Source organism: Monodon monoceros, unplaced genomic scaffold, assembly GCF_005190385.1.
Source record: "Monodon monoceros isolate NGI ecotype Baffin Bay Population unplaced genomic scaffold, NGI_Narwhal_1 Super_Scaffold_4, whole genome shotgun sequence".
NCBI lineage: Eukaryota > Metazoa > Chordata > Mammalia > Artiodactyla > Monodontidae > Monodon > Monodon monoceros.
Genome location: NW_021703781.1, coordinates 32784948 through 32809679, shown reverse-complemented (window position 1 = coordinate 32809679; position 24732 = coordinate 32784948).

Genomic DNA, 24732 nt, shown 5'->3' with positions numbered 1-24732 from the left:
TTTGACATAAACCACAACAAGATCTTTTTTGACCCACCTCCTAGAGTAATGAAAATAAAAACAAAAATAAACAAATGAGGCCTATTGAAACTTAAAAGCTTTTGCACAGCAAAGGGAAGCATAAACAAGACGAAAAGACAACCCTCAAAATGGGAGAAAATATTTGCAAACAAAGCAACAGACAAACAATTAATCTCCAAAATATACAAACAGCTTATGGAGCTCAATATCAAAAAAACAAACAACCCGATTAAAAAATGGGTGGAAGACCTAAATAGACATTTCACCAAAGAAGAAATACAGATGTGCAAGAGACACATGAAAATATGCTCAACATCATTACTCATTAGAGAAATGTAAATCAAAACTACAGTACAGTGTCACCTCACACTGGTCAGAATGGCCATTATCAAAAAGCTACAAACAATAAATGCTGAAGAGGGTGTGGAGAAAAGGGAACCCTCTTGCACTGCTGGTGGGAATGTAAATTGATACAGCCACTATGGAGAACAATATGGAGTTTCCTTGAAAAACTAAAAGTAGAAATACCATATGACCCATCAATCCCACTACTGGGCATATACCCTGAGAAAACCATAATTCAAAAAGAGTCATGTACCACAATGTTCACTGCAGCTCTATTTACAATAGCCAGAACATGGAAGCAACCTAAGTGTCCATCGACAGCAGAATAGATAAAGAAGATGTGGCACATATATACAATGGAATATTACTCAGCCATAAAAAGAAACAAAACTGAGTTACTTGTAGTGAGGTGGATGGACCTAGAGTCTGCCATACAGAGTGAAGTAAGTCAGAAAGTGAAAAACAAATACAGTATGCTAACACATATATATATGGAATCTAAAAAAAAAAACAAAAAAAGGTTCTGAAGAACCTAGGGGCAGGACTGGAATAAAGATGCAGACGTAGAGAATGGACCTGAGGACACGGGGAGGGGGAAGGGTAAGCTGGGACGAAGTGAGAGAGTGGCATGGACTTATATATACTACGAAATGTAAAATAGATAGCTAGTGGGAAGCAGCCACATAGCACAGGGAGATCATCTCAGTGCTCTGTGACCACCTAGAGGGGTGGGATAGGGAGGGTGGGAGGCAGATGCAAGAGGGAGGAGATATGGGGATATATGTATATGTATAGCTGATTCACTTTGCTATAAAGCAGAAACTAACACATCATTGTTAAGCAATTATACTCCAATAAAAATGTTAAAAAAAAAAGATGTGGTACATATATACAATGGACTATTACTCAGCCATAAAAAGGAACGAAATTGGGTCGTTTGTAGAGATGTGGATGGACCTAGAGTCTGTCATACAGAGTGAAGTAAACCAGAAAGAGAAAAACAAATATCGTAAATTAACACATATATGTGGAATCTAGAAAAATGGCACAGGCAAACCTATTTGCAGGGCAGGAACAGAGATGCAGATATATAGAATGGACATATGGACACAGAGGGGGAAGGGGAATGTGGGACAAATTGGGAGATCAGGATTGCCATATATACACTAGATAGCTAGCAGAAACATGCTAGATAGCTAGCAGAAACATGCTACAAAAATGGTGCTCTGTGATGACCTAGATGGGTGGGATCGGGGGTGGGGTGGGAAAGAGGTCCAAGAGGGAGGCGATATAGGTATACATATAGCTGATTCACTTCATTGTACAGCAGAAACTAACACAACATTGTAAAGCAATTATACTCCAATAAAATATATATATAGAGAGAGAGAGAATGGATAAACAACAGGTCCTACTGATAGCACAGAGAACCATATTCAATATCCTATAATAAACCACAATGGAAAAGAATTTTAAAAAGGAATGTATACATATATATACAAACTGAAGCATTGTAACTATAATTCAATTAAAAAAATTTTTTTAAACATATGGGCTGTGAATGCTGAGTTGGCTTTATGATCCACTAATGAGTTCCATAATGAGTTTGTAACCATTGGTCCTGCAAAATAGCTTTATACAAGATAAATCTACTTATTCCATGTATCCAGGACTAGCCAGTTTCATGACATTTGCATAAACAATAAAAATAAAAGGAATTATATTATAAATACCCTAGAAAGAGACACGTAGAAAATTATATGGGGAAAAATAAGTATAAAATATTGTACACCTTTTTAAAAATTCTTGGGATACAGAAGCTTAATATATACTACATAAATTTTAAGTTATTTAATTAATGCATGGATTTAATTTTATTCACATCATAAAACTGACTAGTTTTGAGGGTACCTTGATGAAATAATTCCAAAGTTCACCAAGGAAAATAAAGCAAGGATGAAGGTCTCTAAATAGAGTAGTGAATCAGAAGAGGCAGTGGTGTGTTGGAGCCACAGGTACCAGCTTAGGAGACCATATGGTTAAATTTTCAGGAATTCTGTGATCTGATGGATGTCATATTGTAGCTTGGAATCAATGGGAAAGTTAATTCCTCAAGGGTGGATATTTGGAAAGAGAATTATAGAAAACTACCTACCACCAAATATAAGAGAAAATTTGGAGGAATAAGAAGGTAACATACTAAATGTCACAACTGCTTTAAAATGTAGAATAAAAATTAACATAATCAATTTTAATCAAATATTTGGCTCTGGGAGAATGTTTTAAATTTCAATTTAATGAAAGAAATAACAAAGGAAAAAACATAGATATGCTGCCTAAAAGCTTACGAGTTCTGTATTTGATTTTAATTTGTGTGTTAGTAAAACTTCTCCCCATATCCACAATTAAAAAGTAAACTTAGAAAAAACAATTGCAACAAATAGCAGAGAAAAGTTTAATAATCCTAACATATAAATTACTTATACAAGAGTTAGTAGAAACACTAAAACTCCAATAGATAGATGGAGAAAAGCCATTACTCAGAAGTCACAAAGAAGCTAACGCAATGTAGATAAGAAGTGTAAACCCATGGAGCCAGGGTAACCTTTAAAATGTACAAATTTTACACCTCTAAAATGTACTACTTTAAAATGTACAAATGGAAATAATGAGACTCAGCTCTCTGGCTGCACCAACCTCTCTTTTTTTCATTATCATAATCTCTTTACGCTTGTTCACCTCAAAAACGCCTGCTCCTTCTCTGGCTCAACTCCTAACATCTATCATACCTAAGGCTCCACAAGGATGTTCTACCTATCAAATGCTGTACTTTTTTCTTCCTCAGCCTCCTTATTTCTATAGAACACTACTCACCGATCCATTTCTGTCCACAAAGTCCTCAGACACACCCTGGTTTTCCTACAATAACCCCTCCTCCGAGGTCTGAAATGAAAAGTCTAGAATCTCCTTTCCATTGTTCAATAGTCCTCATGGACCTTTGCTGTGCCTCCATCATGACATTCAATCCATTGACCTCTCCACCTTCTCCCAATCCACTGTCTCCATCTTTCTCCTCATTCAACTTAGATTCCATAGTCCATCATTCTCTTTAAAAACCTCTAAACGCCCAAACTTCTCCTTCCTTCCATCAAGCCCCTGGGCAAAACTCCTCTCTGTATCTGTCATCACTTTAGCTCAGCTATCGTGGTCCCTGCACTGATAAAGTTCAAAAGACTTCTTTCTCTCCTCTCTCCAAACCATTCTCTACACAGTCTAGCTAAAATGGTCTCTTTAAAACACTAAAAAAAAAAAAAAGTTCTGAAGAACTTAGGGGCAGGACAGGAATAAAGACGCAGACGTAGAAAATGGACTTGAGGACATGGGCGGGGGGAAGGACAAGCTGGGACAAAGTAAGAGAGTAGCACTGACATATATACACTACCCAATGTAAAATAGATAGCTAGTGGGAAGCAGCCGCATAGCACAGGGAGATCAGCTTGGTGCTTTGTGACCACCTAGAGGGGTGGGATAGGGAGGCTGGGAGGGAGGGAGATGCAAGAGGGAAGAGATCTAGGGACATATGTATACGTATAACTGATTCACTTTGTTATACAGCAGCAACTAACACAACAATGTAAAGCAATTATACTCCAATAAAGACGTTAAAAAAAAAAACACTAATGTGATAATGTTGTTTCCATGCTAAAAATTAAGCCATCTGGTTCCCACCGTTCTTAAGATAAGGCCCTCGTCCTCATGTCCTCTTGAGCCCAGCCTTATCCCTGGCTGCCTCCCAACTCTCACCACCCCACCACAATGGAAATCTCCCAGCATGTCTCAGCAAGCCATGCTCCCTTTCCTCTCACATCTCATTCCCTCTGCCTGGAATGCCCTTCCCTGCACCTGCCCTTTCCTGGGATACTCTTACTCATCCTTGTGTATCAGATGAAGTGTTACTCTTTTAGAAAAGCCTTTCTAGTTCTTCAAGACTAAGTCAGTTTTCCTCCTTAACCTCTCATAGTAGCATTTACTTCTTCATAGCACACATCATACACACAATTAAGTAGCTGAATTATATATTGTTTTCTGTTTACACTTGTCCCAGAGTATAATTTCCATGGGAGCAGGGACAAAGTCTGTCATCTCCTCACTTTATCTCAGAGCCTAGTACAGTGGCTGGCACACAGGAGGCTCCTCCTTAAAATATGTATCGCATGAATGAACATACTCTCACCTATAAAATTCAGAAATAATCTTAACAAGAATTTCAAATGTTGACAAGGGTACAGTGAAATATGCCCAACTGCACACAGCTCTTGGGAGTATGATTTATTACAACCCTTTTAGAAAATAATTTTACATGATGTATTACAAGTGTTACTTTTGACCTAGTAATTCCACTTCTAAGAAATAAGCTTAAGCACATGCACAAAAGCTTATACACAGATGTCTTGTCTCATTATTTGTAATACTGAAAAATTAATAACATAAATATCCAACAACAGTTAAGTAAATTAAGGTTTGGCATCTAAGTAGAATATTATTTCACTATTTTTAGTTATGTGTACAAAGAATTTGCAATAACTTTGGGCAATGTTTATGTTTTAATGTTTCTGAATAAGCAGTATACAAAATTATATAGACAGCATGAACCCAATGTGTAAAAAAGCACATATAGAAAAAAAGATTAAAACTACAAAGAAATAGTAAGAGCCATTATAAGAACAACAATGACAATAATGTTAACGACTAACACTTACTGAGCATTTGCCATGTGCCAAACATTGTTATGTCTTACATACACTGTTTCATTCAAGGCTCATAACAACCTTATTATTTCAATTAGGTTTCAATTATTCCCATTTTTAAGATGAGGAAACTAAGGCTCCAAAAGGTAAAGTAACTTCTCTAGGATCACCCAGGATGTCCAATGAAAGAGTCTTAACACTTTAAAATAATAAAAATATTTCCAAAGAATAATCACACCATCTCTTGGTGATATGATTATTCTATACGTGATTCTTTCTGTGTTTTCCTATTTCCTGTAATAAGCATCCCTAAATGTGATAAATGGAAAGAAAAGTTTCATCTAAAAACAGCCCATAAAGAAGAGCTTCTTAGTTGGCACAATCTTTATGCCAAAGCAATCCTGAAGCAGTAAATTATAAACGTATAAATATTTCAGAAACCTACTGCATCACCTTCCAGTGGCTATTAACAGAAGTATCAAGGCCACCTGGTTGCTTTAGAAAAGTAAACCATGAGCAGTATCTTGGAAGTTCTTTCCTAAATGGAACCTCACTCCCATCCCATTAAGCAGCCATCTCTGCCAATGAATAGTGCACTGATGGGGTAAGACAGGGATCACACAATGTTTTTATTAAGCCATCCTCATGTAAGTATAGGATGATAAAGGATCTGAAATAATGGCACTTATTCATAAATTCAGATGTTTTGTGTATATATATATATATATATATATATATATACACGTGTGTGTGTGTGTGTGTGTGTGTGTGTAAAATACCTCCTCTGGTCAGCATTCCATGTTAGCAGGACATTGAAGACCAATTCAGAGTACCTGTGACAGCTATACCCAGCTCAACTTGAGGACACAGGTGTGTGGACTTCTTTGCTCAAGTACAGACTGCCCTTCCAGCTGATCTCTTTCTAATAGGCTTCCAGCAGAGCTTTTAATAGTTTCAAAATAAAATCCATCCATTTTTTTAAAAATTAGGCTTAAGTCAATGGAAAGATAAGATTTCATATATGTATGTCTACATGTGTGTGTCTCTGTGATGTGTGTGTATATCATGCACTCATGCATGTGTGGTATATCCTAAAAGAATGTCAGAACATATCCCGCCAGGGAACCTTTGTCTGGGAGCCTCTTAGGGTATCCCTAAGGGTATAGAGAGCTTGAAGTATATAATGATTGCAAGGCCCTTAGCGATACTGAAGTGGAGGTAAGACACTGATTTCCACAAAGTAGCGGCTCTTCAGCTCTCCACTGACGTTGCCATTCAAAGACTTACACCCAAGACCTAATGCAAAGAGGCTGAATTTGAAGTGAATAAAAATCATAAAAAAGTACAAATCTCCTTCAGATATTGGGGAAAGAGGTACAGCACCCCTAGCTTGCTCCACACAAGGGTTGAATATATTTGTTGCAGTTATGGAAGGTGATGGTCGTGAGTGAATCCAAGATTGAGCTGAGGCATCCCCGCTTGGGAGTACCCAAAGGTATCACCAAATAAATCTCCCTAGGGTGAAGGGAGCCACGGGCCAAAGACAGAGGGAACTTGTAAATATCACCTAGAACCAAGAAGAATGAGTTTCAAGCACACACGAGCCACCTCCTAGATACATACTGTTCTATTTGGGTAAAATTTGGGAGAGAGGTTGGGGTAAAGGTTCTGATTATTCTTTAGATGAGCTCTAGAATAAAAACAGCTTGCTAATTGTGATCCTATTGTATCTATGAGCTGGTATCAACAGCAATGTATGGATTTCATTGAATAATGACAGCAAAAATAACTGCATGATAACCTAGGATAAAGGAATTAGTACAAAGTGATAAGGGACAAATAGTAACAATGTCAATTATACATTCATAAACAAGGTACTTAATGATGAAAGGAATACATTAAGCTAAAACAATATGAAAATAAATAACAATTTAAGAGACACAGGAAGAATAATTTCCTAATTGGCTAAACATTTTAGAATAAGACAATGAAGATCAAAGACATGTCACAATCATTTAAAGGAAATCAAGGTTCTCAAGGCAATGTCAAATGCCATGCATTTGCCCTCCCAAAGTGGTAAAATACCCTCAGAGGAGAGAGAGAAAGAGAACAGAGAACCAACGGGCTTTTTGCTCTTCTGCTCAAAAATTTACTTTTCTACAGTTGGCACAGAAGAGCTCTCTGGAGGATGCTCCAGATGTTTTCTACGCACTGATAGACTGAGTCCTCTCACCTCATGACCCATCTTGAGCTTCAAAGCCTCTCTGAGCCTCAGTGCCTATGGAGATGTCAGTTACACTTTACTCATAAGATTAGTGCTGAATTTAAGACAAATGTAAACCCTTACCCAATCCCTATGCTAGTTCTCATGCTTTTCTCTGTTAAGCATGAGTATGTCACTAATATTCTTTTTACTATCCCACTACTGGGCATATCGCTGGAGAAAACCATAATTCACAAAGATACATGCACACCTATATTCAGAGCAGCACTAATTACAATAGCCAAGACATGGAAACAACCTAAATATCCGTTGACAGATGAATGGATATAGAAGATGGGGTACATATATACAATGGAACATTACTCAGCCATAAAAAAGAACGAAATAATGCCATTTGCAGCAACACGGATGGACCTAGAGATTGTCATACTGAGTGAAGTAAGTCAGACAGAGAAAGACAAATATCATATGATATTGCTTATGTGTGGAATCTAAAAAAATAGTACAAATGAACTTATTTACAAAACAGAAATAGTCATTGATGTAAAAAACAAACTTACAGTTACCAGGGGGTAAAGGGTGGGGAGGGATAAGCTGGGAGATTGGGATTTACACATACACACTACTATATATAAAACAGATAACTAATAAGGACCTACTGTATAGCACAAGGAACTCTACTCAATACTCTGTACTGACTTATATGGGAAAAGAATCTAAAAAAGAGTGGATGTATGTATATGTATAACTGATTCACTTTGCTGTACAGCAGAAACTAACACAACACTGTAAATCAACTATACTCCAATAAAAAAAAATAAATGAGTTCACATTGTAAAGTTCTCTAAATTGAGAACCATATATTTTGGCCGTCTCTCCCCTAAAACTCTGCTATAGTTTTACCCTTTTCAGCATGTCACATTAACGGACTCATACAGTACGTAACCTTTTCAGACTGACTTCTTCCACTTCTCAATATGCGTTATAAGATCCACCCATGCTTTTGCATGGCAAGATAGTTTATTCCATTTACTGGTGAATAAACTCCATTGTACAGATACACCACTCCAATTTCAGTCCCAAACCATGCCAATGTCTTCTACCCCTGCCTTCACCACCACCACTAAATATATTCGGAGCATTTTGGTTTATTCACTCTAGTGATCCTGAAACTATGGTACCTGACTATCTTCTGGCCATACTTGGCCACTACTACTGGCTACAGATGTAGCTGTGGGAAGAGTGACCCTGAGCCTCAGTAAGCCAAGGTCATGACAACTGCGCACTCCCACACTCTTTCACAGACACAGAGCCCCTTATTCCCACTTAGGGGAAACATGTTGGTTAAAATTAGAGAAATTTTCCATCAGAATTTTATAACAAGGATGTTTTAAGCTCCGGCCTCCAGTCTATGGCATAATTCAAAATTCTACAAGTATGAACAGAGATGATCAGGACCCGACATCCTGAGTAACTTCTCACGTCAGCAGGGAAATCTCAGAGTTCAACTCCAGTTAGCACAACCCGATCTCCAGCAAAGCCTGGAAAGTCAAGTGGTTGTCCTCTATTCTCTTCCTGTCTGTTGAACATCTCTGCTCTCCGATGAAGTCCTCTTGTATGTGTGTCTGTTCGTATTGTCATGGCTTCAACTCTAGTCCCAGCTGTACCTGTAAGCTATGGTGTCCATTACCATCTGACTGGTTTAGGCTGTCTGTTTCAATTCCCAATGTCTGTATGTAGTAGACACCATCTGAAGTGTCTAACCAGCTTCCACAGTTTGAACACACCCCATGATCTACGGACACAGGCATCGGCAGCCATGTTTAGAATCCAGCTATTTTTGATTAGGAAAAGGGAAGACCCCAGACCCCCCAAAAACCTAAACACATTTTCTTTCTTGAGAATTTTGGAATGTAAATCAAGATCAACAATTGGGAGTTCACATTGAATGATGTCAAACAAAGCACTCTGGACTAGGATTGTTTTTCAAATTGTAGAACATAAGTGATTAGTAGATTATGGGAAAAAAATGAGTGAGTGATGACTAGCATTTTTGACAAAAATTTAAATAAAGTAAATGGTATGAGAAAATGTTATAGTATGCTGCACATAGTAAAAATAAATACTGTTTCATAAATTTTTTGTTTCAGTTGTATATGTATGCCTTCTAGGGCAAATGTAAAATGTAGTTCTTACTGTGGGTCATGGTTCAAAAGGGTAGAAAGACCCTCTTCTATAGGGAATGTCCACAAAATCTGGGTGCTCCTTTCTCAAATCCTTGTTGTTCAATAGTCTTTTTGTGTGAGGCTAACAGGGGACAGTTAATTAAGCTTGCTTGGGTTCTATTGTGAACCAAAATAGCTTCAGCTAATACACTGGAAGCAAGAATCTGTTTGGCTGACCTCCAGTGTAGAGCCCACCCCCAATCCAAGCACCACTGGCAGAATAATGAAATCACACGATCCACAGGGCCGCCACTTCCTAATCATGAGTCAGGCAAGTTCTACAAGGAGGATATACGGATGGGAAGGAAATGCCAGGGGTTCTATTAAACTCTTTTCTGACCAAAAAGAATAATCATTTGATGATGTGGATGTGGCTAAGTTAGAAGAAAAGGGCCAGGTTCTCCTAGAATATATAAACCTCAGGACATACCTCACAGGGTCTTCCTGGACTCCTTCTCTAAAGACCTGCCCTTTAATTCTGTTTTATATTGGAATTCCCTTTGCATCCAGGGCTAGCAGGATATCAGAATGGGAATGCTTTGTCGAGGTCTAGAATTGACACCAGTTGGGATTACTACTTATGTCAAACATATTCCATCTGTGGAAATAGCCTGTAAATACAGAAGTAGGACCCCTGTGTTCTCACCCATGCCAGATATATGACCATGATTTCTTGGTCATAATTAAGTGGTCCAGGGGTGAGCCACTGACCATTAGTAGTTATCAGCCAAAATTTTCAAACTGAAACTGACAGATGCAGGTCACTCAAGAATGGCAGCAGATTGGGTAATTGTAAGCAACTGGTCAGGAAAAAGCCAGTTTGTAGTAGGAGACAATAAACAAATAAGTGAAGGAACAGAGAGAGGACCCAGGCAACATGCAAGTCTCCGGCTCCAGTTGACTTGAAGACCAGTTGTACCACTGCCCTTCCCACAATTATATAAACAATACCCTGATGATCCCTCAGTAGATGTCACTTCGTACTTAAGCACAAGTAGTCACCATGTGCCTACAGGATACAATTCCTTTAAGGAACAAACTGGGACCAAAAAAAGAAGTTTTAGTACAAAATGGCATTTTCTTGGGAGATTTCAGTTTTCCCAAAGATGATTTTGCTGGAGATACTTACTAAGAAAGCTAATTCAAGTTGGGTCTCTGTCACTTAGACCAAAAATATTCTATTATGATGACCTATCCAATGCCTTTCTAAGAACAAACTTGTACAAAAACTCAGAGAATTTCAGCAAAGCAAGATATAGAAGGAATTGTGAATAATCAGCAGTACTGTCATGTAGTATATTGGGCTGCTATCAAACCAACTTTAGGGACTTCTCTGGTGGCGTAGTGGTTAAGAATCTGCCTGCCAATGCAGGGGACACAGGTTCGAGCCCTAGTGCAGGAAGATCTCACATGCCGCGGAGCAACTAAGCCTGTGCACCACAACTACTGAGCCTGCGCTCTACAGCCCGCGAGCCACAACTACTGAAGCCCATGCGCCACAACTGCTGAAGTCCGCCTGCCTAGAGCCCGTGCTCCACAACAAGAAAAGTCACTGCAATGAGAAGCCCGTGCACTGCAACGAAGAGTAGCCCCCACTCGCCGCAACTAGAGAAAGCCCGCGCGCAGCAACGAAAACCCAACACAGCCAAAAATAAATTAATAAAATAAATAAATTTATATTAAAAACCCCCAACTTTAGAAATATGAAAGCTGAAGTCCTAAGAAGGCATCTTTGAAGGCACTCAGATGCTAAATGGCTGAAGTCAGAGCAGAATACAGGTCTGTTTGAAGCTAGAGTTTAGGCTTTTTTCCCCCAAACCACTTCCACAGTCTGCTGACAAGAAACTTCACCAAGGACAGTTCCTGGTTTCTCAATGAAGAGCTTGCAGTGTAACTTCATGGAAAAGGTAAAGTAATGCTGGCTCACTCACAGAATCTTCCTGACGAAGACAGCTTTTATCACTGTCGGTCTTGATTGGGCCCCAGGCTGCTGGAGCTGTTCATAATGTCTCCCAGTTAGAACCATTAGTGTGTGATGAGGTGTTTAATTTATATTGTGAATCAGAGGAGCACAGTAAACAAATCGAGGAATAACTACAAGTTTCCTTCCAAGCCTCCAGCACCTACTGGCCCTTCTTAGTCCTCCATCTCCACCCTCTAGAGTATATGTTTCCATGGAAACAGATGCCTGGTGCTCTGAAAAGGCAATTTGAGTTCTGACTGGATTTGCAGGATGAAGCACCCAATGCCTAAAAAAGTAGCAGGAAAAATGCAAGCTTCTGGGAGTTGCTCCTGGCAGGTAACTGCAATCAGGCATTGGGATGCAGTGGAGTCAGGAGCACGAATCCTAAATTGAAGAGGTGATGAATCGAATTCAACAATGATGAGCCTCCATCCTTGAGAAAGGCCAAGTGTGTGCTCCTCTGGTTTCTTTGTGGCCGAGGTTCTCACTGTGGTTTCTGGATTTGCGGGCTCTGGAACCTTGGATCTGGTGCCCACTGAACTTCCCCCTCTCGCCCTCATAAAGTCAGTGCTGCGTATGCACTCTCTCCATCCATCCAGTACAAGGCACAATCACAGGGGTGACCTTGTGCCTCATTCTCCCCATTTTTTATCTCTCTGTTCCTGGATTTCACCACCATAAGGGCACTTCCCTGTCCAACAGAGAGATTATGAGCTTTGGCCTCAGACACCTCTGGGTTCAAACTCCAGCTGTTTCACTTATTGGTTGGAAGAGAGAACTGCTCAGAAGAAAAATACACCAAGGTAGGGAGGGAGTTGAGGACTTGAGGGAAGTGGCTCTGTTTGGGCCAGGGTGCTCAGACTAGAGCAGGACCCTCTCCTCAGGGGCTCTATCCTGCTCCTCACTCTTTGGTCACCTGTTGGGCTCCTGTTCCCTGTCTGAGCCAGAATGCCCAGAACTCTTGGAGCCCTCCCTCTCCCAGCAAACCAGGATGACTTAGATGACACCATCAGCTTCTCTGGGCTTTGGATCCTCCCCTAAGCCCTGACAGTGACCAGCCTTACAACTGAAGCAGCACCCTCCAGCCTGTCCTTGCCCAGCCCTATTCTAATGCACCCAAATATTACTGCTCTACGAGCCTCCAAGGGCTCAGTCTCACGCAGACAAGGCCTCTTATTTGGGCCACTTATGAGCTTGATTAGATTCCCAGGCTATGAGTCATGAGTCTATAATTCATAGACTGCATTCCAGCTCCTCCTGGACTGAAGCAGCCTCAGAAAGTTTGATGTCATATGCTAGTGGGCAGGTACTGTCCCTGTGGAGGGGTGCAGGCATGGCCGTCATTGGCAACTGACACCTCCCAGAGTGAGTTCCCAGGCCTCTCTCTATTTTCTTATACTGTTTCTCTGCCTTTCTCTCAGATCACTTCCTTTCTGTCTCCTTCCCTTTAACTCTGCTTCTTTTTCTTCCTCTCCCTTTCCCTCCTTTTTTCTCTCCCTCCTGCCATCGTTCCCTTTCTCATTCTTTCCCATACTGCCCCTATCCCTTTCATTCTCTCTCTCCCTGACTTCATGTCTTTCTGTCTCCCTCCATCTCCCTCTTTTCCTTGTCTGCTAAAGCCATGAGCCCTTTCCCCAGAAAGCTGGAAGAAGCCTGCAGAGTCCCACTTGTTAGCTGCCATCCGATCCATCCTTCATATTCCAAAGAAGGAACTGGGTTCCCTCCCATGAGCAGTTTGTACTCCAGGGGACCACAGATACCCATGTGCCAAGGGAAGCTAGACAACGCCAGACTTGCATCAGAGTGCACTAGATATGCCCTCCACGCTCCTGGGAAGTCCCCATGGGGTGGCAGCTCAGCCCAAAGGAGGAGTCTGAGGCAACTGCTAGCTCCCCTGCCCCCTCAGGCCACCTCCACTGCTTGCCACTAAATATTGCTCCTTGCAAATGCTGTCACACAGCGCTCCCCCCGTCACCAATTCTCCTGTGCCAACCATATGGGAAGGGTGATCTGTTACCTCCCTGAAAGCGAGGCTAGAGCTGTATATGGTCTTATTCCCCCAAAGGTTCCAAAGAGAGCTGTGCTCTTGAAGTGGCTTGTGTAATTATCCATGTGGGAAAATGCACGTGGGAACCCTTAAGCATTGTTCTTGGCCTTCCGTCTAACATGTAATTTAAACACAGGGCTTTTTCTTCTGTCTGCTGAATTGAAGTTGAAGGAAATGACCTTCTGCCAGCACTAACCACGAGGAGCCCTGGGGGTCAAGGCTGCCCCATCCCTAGGTTTGGGTACTGCTAATTATTTCCCTTCAGCAACAGGGACAGCATCCTCATGCACCTAGGGGTCTGGGGCCAGCTCTTCTCTAGCCTTGCCTGACTTCCCAAAGGGACCCTCCATATCAGAAGCAACATTAAAGGAGAAAGGGATATGATAAGATCCTGTCAAATTTCTCCATTCACAGATGTGAAAATCCAGCTGGGAGGGACTGGGACAAGTCCACAGAAACAGAGCCCTCTCCCAAGTTCCAATCCAGAAATCCTTCTATGAGTTGTCTCCCTCTGGCCTCAGATGGCATATCTTTAAAGCCCTTAAGATAACTGGGGACACGTGCATATATTTAGATGTATGCATTTTCCTGCATTTGTGAGTATAGTGCTTGGGCATGTGTTCAGTTGTGAGGGTTTTTTACAGGATTTCTAGGATTCAATTAGGTAAAGGATATTGTAAATCACTCACCATAGGGCTTGGAGTAATAATTTGTCCCCTTCCTCCTTCACTCCCTTTGATCTCTTCTATGGATGTCAGGAAAAGGATGCTTTATAAAAATTTTTTCTGTCTTGTTATCATTATCTAAATTACCACAATAGGTTGAAATAAAGAGTATTTTACCTCCCTGTTTCCGTACACTGGAGGAGACCAGCAGAATGGAAATAATTGGAGGGTAAGAAAAATTATTTCTCATTCAGTAAGATAGCTGCAGCCACTCAAACCTTTTTTTTCTTTTTTTAAGTTGCTGTACAAAAAAAAAAAAAAAAAAGGTGTTTTATAGGATTTTATGTAGAGGAGAAATAATAGAAAAGTTCTATAGAAATCAGTGACAAACTTATTTTGTTTGTTCCAACAGTCAGGCAGTTTTCCCATCAGATACCACAGAGAGTGAGTGCTTTGGCTATATTCCTTTGGATATTGTAAGCAATTTTCAACAGCAATTATTTAAAATATTTATGAAAAGTTTTGGAAAAATCTGTCTCCCAAAAAGCGTGTAGATAAGTATTAAAATGTCTGTTTCTAGAGGGCAGATCTAATACTGGAAAGAGCTTTCAAAGCAATTGAATGGCCTGCATTAAAGCTATAAGGGAGATCCATATAAAAAGTGCTCCAAGAATATGTAAGTACGATTAAACCATAAGGGTAGTTTGGGCTTGTTTGTTTGCCTTTGTTATACACATCTCCTTTAGGTTAGTTTAGTGGCAAGAGAAGGCTTTTCACATCTATGAAATACAATCAGAATTTATAACGTAAGTATAAGTCAAAAACAGAATTCAGACCCTGATTCACCCTTCTTTTTAAAACATGCTCCAAAATAGAACTGGTCAGCAGAAATATTGACATGCATTTATGTTAAGTGTTTACCATATACCAGGCACTGTGCCTTAATTTATTTAATTCTCAACCCTGCAACCCTGGGAGACAGGTATCATTACCCTCATTTTATAGACGAGGAAACTGAGGTTCGATAATTTGCTCGAGGTAACAGAGCATGCAGTAGTGTTGGTGCTGGAACCCAGGATCATCTGACCCATAAACTAAGCTATAAATTACAAGTCATGTACTTGGAATAGCACCATGGCTGCCCTCAGTGAAGGAGTAGAGGGGCAGATAGGTCTCAGGCCTGGCCATACATCTAATGCCTCAGACCCTGTTTCCTGGACTGATGAAATTGTGACGTGAGACAGGGACTGTGCATGATGGTCCTGAGAAGAGAGCATGCTAGTTTGTTGTTTCCACAATTCCCAGGACCCTCCCCTTCCCCTCTTCCTATCCCTTCTGCTCTCCTCCATTCTCCTGCAACACCAACTCAAGGCTTCCTGGAGCCAGGAGAAAGTCACCTGGAGGAGCCAGCAGTGAAATCTGCAATATTCACTCAGACTCCCGAATGACATGCCCAGAGGCTTCAGGCCAGGATGGAGGGACACACAGCTGCAAACCAAGAGGGCAGTGGTGCCTTTGGCAACTCAGAGGTTTGGGAAGGAAATGGAGGGGATGCTTGCTCAGAATATAGTTTCTGATGCCTTTATTTCATCCTGGAATTACAAATAGCATGTCTGTGCTGGAATGACACCCCAAGAGACTATTAGTTCAATTTTTTTCCACTGACAGGTTGAAGGTGAAGCTCAGAGGCCAAGTGGACTGCCAGTGGTGGCAAAGCAGGTAAACAGATCACGGCTGGTTACACAGCAGGCAGGTGGCAGAGCCCAGACATAATGAGGAAGTTAAAACCTGCTCCCCAGCTGGGTGCATGATGCAGCCAACCAGCCCAACCTTATGGCCACTGTGATGGTTAATTTTTTGTGTCAGCTTGACTAGGCCACGGGATGCCCAGACACCTGGTTAAACATTATTTCTGGGTGTGTCTGTGAGTGTGTTTCTGGAAGAGATTACCTTGTGAATTGGTGGATTGAGTAAAGCATATGCCTTTCCCTAACGTAAGTGGGCATCACACAACCTGTTGAGGGTCTGAATGAAACAAAAAAGCTGAAGAAGGCTGGATTCTCTCTCTGCCTAACTACTGGAGCCGGGACATCAATTTTCTCCTGCCCTTGACTCTCCTGGTTCACCAGCCTTTAGAGTGGGCTGGAATCTACACCATCAGCCCTCAGCTCTCAAGCCTTCAACCTACACACCAGCCTTCCTGCTTCTCCAGCTTGCAGATGGCAGATCATGGGACTCCTCAGCCTCCATAATCATGTGAGCCAATTCCTTATAATAAATTTTATTTATTGAAATTCTGTTTGGTTGGTTCTGTTTCTCTGGAGAACCCTGACTAATTACAGCTGCCTTTGCTGGTTTCCCACTCTGTAATAGTGTCTGTAAGAGAGACCAACTCACACTGGCTTAAGCAAAAAGGCTTATCAGAGGCTCTTGGTGGTTTGCCAAGCTGCATTTAAAGAAGAACCCAACAACCAAGCTTCAGAGAGACAGAAAGCTGGATCATCTGGGCCTTAAATGTAGAACCTGGGACTAAGTGTCATCAGGATTCCCTTTTTCTAACCATTGTCTCGGCTTCTCTCTGAGCCCTGGCTCTATTCTTCCCTTTCAGAACTGATTTCTACATGGGGTAGGGGACATGGCTGCTGGCCATTGCACATCTGTATTGAAGCAAAAAGCCTTTTCCGTGCCCCTACCCAGGGAAGGATTATTGGCTGGTATATGCCCAGCCCTGTGCGTATGGGAGTGGGAGTATTATGACAGGCATTCTACATTAGAGACACATGACAGGAGTGGGAAAAAATCAAGTACTCAAAGAATCATAGGGATGTTCGGACAGAATTTCGGAGGCTCTTCACCCCTCTGTCTGTGCTATGTGCATGCAGATGGAGCCCCCAAAAGTGACTGTAACTGGGTAGGGCCTCAACACAGACTTTAAAATTGCAGATTGACCTTGTTCATGCCATAACCTTCCATAGAAAAATGTGAAGGATTATTTGCAGGAAAAGTATATGCATGTGCTGGTCAGAGGTCAAAGGACAAATGTCCACACTAAAATAGGACCTCAGTACATTGAGTTGGAGCCACATGAGCAAAGAGACAAGAGATGAAGCCACAGTTGTCCTAGGATCAGTGCTGGATGAGGGTAAGGTGTTTGGTACCATGAGCAACAGAATTTTACTTCTCCGTTTAAAATTGCTGGGTGCCTGGAGGCAGAATTGTCTTGGAAGACAGTTTAAGCCCTTTATTTCTCAGATGAGGAAACTGAGGTCCAGAGAGGGGAAGCAACTTGTCCAAAAATGCACAGGTAATTATTTGGAAGGTTTAAGACTAGAAGCCAGAATTTCCGGAGCCCAGAACTGTGTTCTTCCTACTGTCTCTCCCTGTGAAGGCCCATTGCTCTGGGCCACCCAACCTTAGATGCTTCTTTCCAATCTCCCTTAGATGGAACTAGGTGGAAAAAATCAATAACCCTCATCCCTTCTCTAAACATCCCTGTAAATTACCAGGGTCTTGGGACCCTGGCAGCAGTCTACTTATATAAGGGATGAAGAAGAGAGAGAGGCAGAAAGACACACAGACAGAGAGACTCCAGAATACATGGGGCTGCCTGCTCTCCAGGGAAGCCTCAGACAGTCACCAGCCACTTGGGCTCCCAGCCCTGACGCCTCCATAACTGCCCTTTTGCAATGGAGCTAAAGAAAATGGAGGTGGAAAGAATGTGGGAGGAAAGAAAACGAGGAAGGTAAAAACAGTAAGGGAAAATGAGGAAGACAAAGAGGAAGGGAGGGAAGGTGGAAGAAAGAAGAAAAAGAAAGACAAGGAGAGACAGAGAGATGTGGTCGGGCCACATGCAGAGAAGGAGAACAGGGGTGGCACTGAGTCAGAGGTCAGGGTCACAAAAAGAATGTGAGTTACAGAACCACGCACCCTGCTGCTGACAAGGGGCTGGGTTTCCGACCGATCAGGAAGAGAGCCATCCACAGGCCTGTGCAGAAGAGAGAGAGAGGTGAGTGCGGGCAGCCCACTCTCCTTCCACGGGCCGTCCAGTCACAGCTGTTCACTCACACCCACAGTGGCTGAGAGCGATACAAAGTCATACCCTCACCGTGCTTGCCCAGAGGCCTGGGTCTAGCTGTGGAAAGCTTCTTAAATGAAAAGACCACTCACTAAGGGGAATCATTCATCCAGTATATGTTCAGCTCGCCCAGTGGGAACCCTGAACAATCTGTCTGCTAATCCTGGGCTCCCACACTTTCCCAAGCCGTGCTGCCTTCCAGTTGGCAACATCATCTATCTCCTTTCTCATGATGACGATTATCATCCCCACCACCTTCCTCAGAACAGCTCTTCTTCACTGAGTGCTTCATACTACGCCAGACACAGCATTAAGTATATTACGTATGCTACGTCTTATCTTCACGATTACTGTGTGAGGGAGGCCTGAGGTATATCCCAGTTGTGCACAAGCAAGGCAAGTAATCAGAAAAGTTATATAACTTTCCTGAGAACGAACAGCTGCTGCAAGTCAGAGTTGAGCCTCACACCCATGGGGTCTTTTCTATTCCGAAGTACCTCGAACGAGCTAAAGAAAAGGGACAAGTGAGGTGTCGCTGACAATCCCCACCACTTTAATACGCTACCCACTTCACATGCAGGGACATTGCCAAGTATCAATAGAGGCTCTTTGCCTAAAAGATTGATTGGCTTTTAGAAAAGTTTGAGTGAGTCCAATTTTGTTGAGTATGTACATTCTTTGCACAGGGAGCCCACATACTTTCTCATTCCCTAATTGACTTGTTTCTTCATTCATTCAACAAATATTTATGGAGAGCTTAGATTATGTCTGACACTATTCTAGGTGTTTAGAATATAGGTGTGAACAAACCAGACAAAGCCTATAGCCCAATTAAGGGAGATAAACAAATAAGTAGGTCAATATGTAGTATAAACACAAATAGGAATAACTGCTATGAACAAAAAGTAAGAATAGAGGAAATGGTGGGAGGTGCTATTTCAGATAATGAGGTCAGGGACAGCTCTCTGAAGATGAGACATTTACTAGAAGCTTAAATGAAGTGAGGGGCTGAGTTATAGGGACCTCCGAGAGAAGATCAATCCTGAGAGAAAGGCAAGTGCAAAGGTCCTGGGGCAGAAGAATCCTTTGTGTTCACGGCACAGTGAGGAGGTCAGCACTGCTGGAGAGAAGATGATGTCAAAGCAGGCAACTGATAATTAAGGGCTTGGAGGGCCTGATGTGAATTTGGAATTTTACTCAGAGAAATATCAAGTGGGATATTGAGTGGGAGTGTCACGTTCAGATTCGCATGTTACAATGGTCCCTCTGGCTACAGCAAGAATGCATGAAGGCAGGAAGACCAGTTAGGAATCTCTGGCCAGTGACCAGGTGACAGGCCATGATGGCTTGGGGCAGATGGTAGCAGAGGATCTGTAAGCAGTGGTCAGGTTGGAGATATTCTGACCAACTGGATGTGCAGTGTGAGAGAAAAGAGAGGAGTCCGGGAGTACTTCGGTACTTTGGTGTACAAGGCTGAGCAAGAGGGTGAATTGAGGCAATGTTCCCTAATTTAGAGGATACTCGGGAAGTGTAATTTGGGGAGAAAAGGGGCAAAAAAAATCACGTGTCCAGTTTGACACATGCATACTTGGAGATGACTACGAGCCATCTAAGTGGAAATATAAAGTATGCAGATGGATATATGCCTAGAATTCTAAGAGGAGAAACAAAAATGTGAAAGTCATCAGCATATAGATGATATTTAAAGTCATAGGACTAGATATGGTCACCCAGGCACACACATAAATGAGAAGAGACGAAGGCAGGGCTAAGCCCTGGAACATCCAACATTTAGAGATCAAGAGGACACAGAAGCCCCAGCAAAGGCACTGGGAGTGAGCACCAGAGAGGCAGGAGGGACATTACCAGAGAGTGCAATATCCCAAAACCAGGGGAAGAGAGAGTTTCAAGCAAGAAGGAATCAAAACTTTCCCCAATGCTGTGAAATACCCAGGTCCTAGTCTCTTTGCCTGGGCTGCTAAGAGTGCAGCTGAGCAGTAGGGCCATGTGATAGCCTAGGTGAGAAATGGAGGAGTTCCCATAACCAGGCTGTCCTGACATCATGCCTTTGAGCTTGACTCTGGAAAAATGTCAATCCTGAGAGACAGCTGGGCAATCAGAGGCCCATAACACACTTCTCCAGACCTTGGATGACTCTCAGGGGATACACTCCTCCCAGAGCAAGAACTGTGCCTGTATACCACATGGCTAGCTGGAGGTCACCAAAGATCCTGTGGCCAGAGTGGACCACTGGATCTCTCTCAGTACCAAGTGCTTGGAGTGTCAGAATACAAGACAGTCTCGGTGTTATTTAGGAATATGCTGGTTTATTAAATGACACACATGCAATCAGAAAAGAAGGCCAAGTCTAAAATCTGGAATGTACTCCACACCCCCAACAAGCTTTCTGCATCCCCTCCAGGCCATGGGCCCAGACCCACATGGGTCACCTGGGCATAACTGGGTAGAGTTAACTAACTTCAACATGGGTGGCTACGGCTGAAAACTGCCATAATATTATACAGATAACTGTTATATTCACCTTCTTGATTTTAGCTCTTCCTTGAATAAGTTTCTTGGTTCTGAGCTAACCAAAGCGTGAGCCTCAATGAAAATTCTCAAGAATACAAATTCTATAGATGACGTCATTTCAAAATATGACCACCACACGCAGAGGGTTGATGGGGGAGGGGTGCACTTGTTTCACTGGGAACTATATTTGACCAACTTCCTCACCGGGACTATGTGAGCTTGGCTGAGCACCTGTCCTCAAGAGGCCAACAGATCCCCGTGTGGACACTTGCCTAGCTGGCTGAGACTGGGTGGTCTCAGAGGACATTTAAGGGGTGTTGCTTCCTATAACCAAGAAGCCAGCTGCCTCCTCTTTCTCTGCTTCCTTTGTCTCATAAAACGATCCCCCTTTTCACCTACAACAAACCACTGGTAGAACTCAGCAACTTCTGAGTTCCCCTAAAAAATCCACACACACAAAAGAATTTGTAAACTAGATGAATGTGCCTGAGGCTATCCTGGAGGAGAGAGAAGAGACGGTTTACATCACCAACCCTACAGCAAAAAGCTTCAAAAGCCCCCCTGGACATGTGTGTTCTCCCAAGTTTCTGACTTCCTTTAACGCTGGGCCCACATCCTGCTGCACCCACTCCACCCCACCCTCTCATCCTCAGACCCCGGACTCTTGTCTCTTCTTAAATCCTATCCTTGTCTTATGCATAGCAGTCTGGAAACCACTTTTTTTTTTTTTTTTTAATAAGACACATTGTTGAGAGCAGTTCTAGGTTCACAGCAAAACTGAGAGGAAGATATATAGAGACTGTGCATATGCTCCCTGCCCCCCACAAGGTGTACAGCCTTCCTCATTGTCAACATGCCCCACCGGAGTGGTATGTTTGTTACAATCCACAAACCTACACGGACACATCATAATCATCCTGCTTCACATAACGGTCCTCTCTTGGTGTTCTGTGTTCTTTGGGTTTTGACAAACACATAATGACATGTATCCATCATCATAGTACCATACAAAATAGTCTCACTGCCCTATTCATTCCTCCCTCCCTCTCAACCCCTGGCAACTACTGATCTTTTTACTGTCTCCAAAGTTCTGCCTTGTCCAGAATGTCATATAGTTGGAATCACACAGAATATGGCTCTTTCAGATTAGCTTCTTTCACTTAGTGATATGAATTTAAGTTTCTTCATGTCTTTCCGTAGCTTGATAGCACTTTTCTTTTTAGCACTGAATAATATTCCACTGTCTGGATGTGCCACAGTCTATCCATTCGTCTGCTGAAGGACATCTTGGTTGCCTCCACGCCTTGGTAATTATGAAGAAAACTGCCGTCATCATCTACATGCAGGTTTCCGTGTGGACATAAGTTTTCAACTTCGGGGGATGAATGTCAGGAAGCATGACTGCTGGATGGGATGGTAAGTGTATGCTTCGTTTTGTGAGAAACCACCACATTGTCCTCCACGTCGGCTGGACCCAATTCACTGCAGTGAGAGTTTCTGCTGCTCCACATCCTCACCATCATTTGATGTTAGTATTCTGGATTTTGGCCATTCTAATAGGTGTGTGGTGGTCTCTCATTATTGTTTTAATTTGCATTTTCCTGATGATGTGTGATGTAGATCATCTTTTCATATGCTTATTTGCCATCTGTATATCTTCTTTTGTGGAGTAACCACGTTTTTAATGTAACTTGAGCAGGTTCTTGGGGAGTTGCCTCCAACCCCAAACCCATCAATGTCCTTTCTTCTTATAACCAAAGACCATTTCTATGTTGTTTTCTTATACTTCTGAGTCTATCTGTTCACTCAGACTCGTACTCTGAACAGCATCATCTTTATTTCTTCCTCCAGTCATGACCCAAGGCCTGTTGAAACAATCATTATTTCTGACAATTGATAAGGTTATTTGTAATGTAATCTGTGCAACAGCCATGGATGTCACTAGTATCACTCCCACTTTAGAGTTGAAGGAGCTGAGGTCACATTGCTAACAAGAGGCAGAGCCCATCACCCTAAGCATACTGTTTCTGGAAGGATAAAGACAGAAGGTTCATGCCCCTCCTAACTTTCAGTGGTTCAGAAGAGCCCTGCTCACCACTCTGAAAGATCAGGAAGCATCTCTCCCTATCCTGACATTCACAGGGACACAACTCTGGCTCAGGAAGGCAGACTCTGCTATTTCAAAGCTACTGGGTTCTATGCAATGAAACAAGTTTCTACTCTTTTTTTTTTTTGAACCAGGTTTTTGTTTTTTTTAAATTATAGACCAGAGGTACTGTGTGTTCCATGAACAATCATCTTACTGACATGTTATTCTGAAGCTTGCCTTCATTCACCGTGATACACACTGGTTATGAAACATGCAACTGAATAGAGTTGTAATGAAGTGAAAGATTAAATTGGAATCTGAACTAATGCCAACTAAGGGACCCTACCTCCACTTTATTATTATTATTATGTTTAATAAACAATCATTCACGCTCTAAGGAAAGGAAAATAATCAGAGGCACAGCAGGGGAGCCATAAAAGAAATGCTTTAAACCTTGAATAAAAACATGTTTGTTCAAACCCAGAGCTGGTCTTTTTTTTTTTTTTTTTTTAAATTCAAAATGAATGCAGCGAATCGTCGAACACCTAGAGTTATTGAGAGGCATAAAAGTGGAGCTAGAGTTTGCAGGGAGAAGGCAAAGGCAAACCTCTTCTCCTCCTCCTCCCAGCTGAGGCCCGGCTACCTGCGGAAGGGAAGACAATCCCAGGCTTCAAGGGGGTAGTTGGTGCATCATTCCAACAGCCTTAACACCTGATGAACAGAACTGATGGCTCTTATCTGTCTCCCGAATACTTGGAAAGATGTTGATCCCCCAGGAGGAAAATGAGCATAATCTGTCCAGAACTAAAGGGATTAGCCACACGCAGCAACACCTCAAAGGATAGATGTCACCCCAACTAAAGAAGAGTGAAATTGGCCTGGACATCAAAGCAAAGCACAGCCAAAGGTTAAGCTACTGTTGTTAAATTATTAATCTATCCGAGAGGAGCTGTGTGCATGGAAAGTTTGCCAGCATGGAGCTTAGATAAGGAGTAAGCAATAATGTATTGATGTTTGTCAGCACTGTCTGATGGGCAGACAGTGGCTCTAGCCCGGGAGGTATCTTTGGTCACTAAAGAGAGTGCTCTCTCCTGCGGTAAGTGACATGGCGGTGGACCTAGGCAGATAACGTCTGTGCTCCGACTGCGTTTTCCAGCCACGTCTGGGACGTGGCTGTATAGATCTGGGTCCCTCCAGCAGGGTACAGCACACTCAAACTAGGACAAGGCAAAAAGGTACAGGAAGAGTATTAGGAAATCACAAATGACTAATAACACTGCCCCCTAGGATCAAGGGAGAAAAGAAAGGGGACCCTCAGAACAAAGAGGAAAGAAAAGTATGGACATACATCCTAGGAAGAGCTGTGATATCCCATCCAGGGACATAGCTAGTCCCAGGCAACCCTGCAGGGAGGGAACCAAAGAAATAACTACACTGATCATACCCTCTCCCTCTCTCCAGTCACTTGCTGGTGCTCCCCCACTATACTACCCTAACCAGAAGCCACTGTGAAAGAGAGCTTTTTGATATTATCCCCATAGATCATCTTCCCGGGGCAGAGAAGGCTGGAGAGACAATTGAGAGGGACAAATGGAAGGTGTCTAGCCCAGCATCAGAGCAGAGAAGTCTGGCACATGCTTTAAAGTTAACACGAGCCTACATTTAAATTCTGGCCCTGCCATTTAGAGCCGTACAGCCATGAGCCAGTTACTTCACTTCTCCTAGCTTCGGTTACTCCATCAGTGAAGTGGCACTAATATTATCGACCCTGTGGGGTTGCTGTAAGGAGTCAAGGCTA